Below are 2,527 nucleotides of genomic sequence, written 5' to 3'. Positions count from 1 at the left end.
ATTTTGCATTGGTATCTGTTAGAAATGAAAGCACAATGGCTTTAAGTTGTAGCAGCAATGGCTCAGAGTGAAATCTCAGAGGAGGGATGGAAGCAGCCTGTATGCTTTCCCCAGCAGCAGTTATAATACCTGGTACGTGTCAGGTGCTTCTGCTCCTTTCCAGTTTATGTACATGAGTATCAAGCAGACATACACGCTCAGTTCCCACCTATGAAACACATACTGTAATACAAGTATTCACAGGTGTTAGCAGGCACCTGTTGTGTGCCTGGGTTACAGGTTTCTGCCGGCAGCGAGGCTGCTGTCAGACTGGAGCATGGTGTGCTGGTAGCTGTAGTTCTCTGGGTTGTGCCCAGGCACAAAGGGGAGGGCTCTTGCAGTTCGTTGCATCATGCAAATAGAGTGCTGTCAGCCTTCGCTGATGTGTCCTTCTCCGTGGAGACAGAGAATAAATACCAGTAGAGTGTGTAACACTTAGATGTTAAACTGTTGGATAAGTCTAGTATTCTCCTATGCCTCATAACTTGTGAGAAGGAATAAGGCTTTAGTCAAAAGAGCCACATGCAGCAGTCCTCCTTTGAACATCTCTCTCTGGTGTTTCTGTTTAGAGGAAAGTGGAAACAAAGGTATATAAATAAAGGCAATAGTATGAAAATGGATGTTGCAGGAAGAGGGAGACAAAGCAAAAAGCTGCGTGGCCAAGATGCTTGTTTTTAGCTGTGAACAGCCTCTGTAAGGCTAAAGCAGTGAGGCGTCAGTTTACTTAAGGGACTACTTGGTTGAGGGTGAATCAGTTACCTGTGGGTTTCTAACCTAGACCAAAGGTTATTTCCTTCTAGTTGTTATTCAGTGTAAAATTAGACAGTGTCTTCCTTGAGCTAAGGAAGGCACAGGATACTGTCACTTAACAAGGAGCCATGCTGGCGTTGCAACCTACAGGACCTGAGAAGTTGAAGGAGTTTGGTGAACTAAGTTTAAATAGTTACCTTCTTGTTCAGGTCAGCTGCTGGCAGCTAACCTGAGGGTTCTGAGCATTTTTATAAATAAAATGTTTTCTGTAATTCTAGGCCAGTCTTGACTCTTATCAAGAAGGATTCTAAAGGTGAACACTGTCAAGCCTTAGCAGATCTCAGGTTATCACCAGAGGCCCTCCTGCAAAAATGAGGAGATGGTGGTCATCAGATAGCAGCCCTTAGACATGTCAGGAGCTGAGTTCCAAGGTCCCAGTTTTCCCGTGAAATTATAAATCCCTGACAAGAAACCTTGCCTGATACTTTCTGCTCTACTGTAGGCTCTAGTGAGTCAACTGTTGCTGGCATTTAGAGCTTGAGAGGTAAGAGTATGAATGGCCAAATGTTTCATGAATGTTACAGATAGTTTGAGATCTTGCAGGAAGAATCCCGATTCTGCTGCAGCAGGGCAGAACCGTGAAGGTCTCATTCTTGGAACCCTAATCTAAGGCATGGCTCTGGTGGCCATTTCTCTCCTCTCTAGAGATATTTGGGTATATAGTCATTAGAACTAATTCCTACACTGCACAGAGAACCACGCTGATGATCTGCTTTGTTTCCTTTCCTAACAGACCAGTGAGCCTAACACCTTCCATTAGTTCTGGAATGTCTTGCAATAGCTGATACCAGAATACTTTTCCAGCCCCATAAGACACGTGTTTTATTTGACAGCTCTCCTACAACCTCAGGATAGATACTTCTTTGCAGCTTTCTCCAGGGGTCAGGTGGAAATGCCCTCTTGCTTCTTTTCACATTAAAAGCTAATTTGATTTCTAGTGGTATTTAAATGTCAGCATTCTCTTCACTGAGAAAAAGATGTATTTTTTTAATGCTGTATTTTATTGCCCCATCAGCCAGGTTTTGTTGTAGATCTCAGGTACCTTCAACCCTTACAGTGCTTTACTTAGTTAAGTCAAAAGGATAATAACAGGTCATTCTCACCTTTTTTTTTTTTTTTTTTTGTAGTGGGAAGTGTCGATACTAAAATCTTGTCTTTTTTTAGAGTGCTGCATCATTAAAACACCTGGCTAATCCTGACTTCCTTTTGCATCCCTCCCACAGCAGAAAATCAGTAATCTCTGTCTAGCAGAGGTAAAGGCAGGGAAAGAAAGTAGAGTACTTTTGATGAGGAGGTAAAATATCCAAGGGATAATTTGATAATGCATCTAATGTTGAATTGCTTGTGTTGTTAGTTCCCAAATTAAATTTTAATTTGTAATGGGAACAGTACAGCGCTAGGAGGTGCAGTATGAATATAGCCTAGGAACTTTCAACCATATTAGATGTCCAGCTTTCTTTTTATCAAGTCATTCAGAAAGCAGCACTCTTCTCTATAAAATGCTCTGTAATTTGCAGTACTCTTATTCAGCAGCCTTTCTTGGATGATGTTCCTAAAGCATTACTTAAAATAAGCATTTACTGCTATTAAGTGAGATATTTTGAATAGAAGTTAGGAATGTATGTAGTCATTAAAAATTATATGATATTTTCTGTGTGAGCAGGGCTAGTAGCCCCTT

This window comes from Pterocles gutturalis, unplaced genomic scaffold, assembly GCF_000699245.1.
Source record: "Pterocles gutturalis isolate BGI_N339 unplaced genomic scaffold, ASM69924v1 scaffold44288, whole genome shotgun sequence".
Lineage (NCBI taxonomy): Eukaryota > Metazoa > Chordata > Aves > Pterocliformes > Pteroclidae > Pterocles > Pterocles gutturalis.
This window is presented reverse-complemented; position numbering follows the sequence as displayed.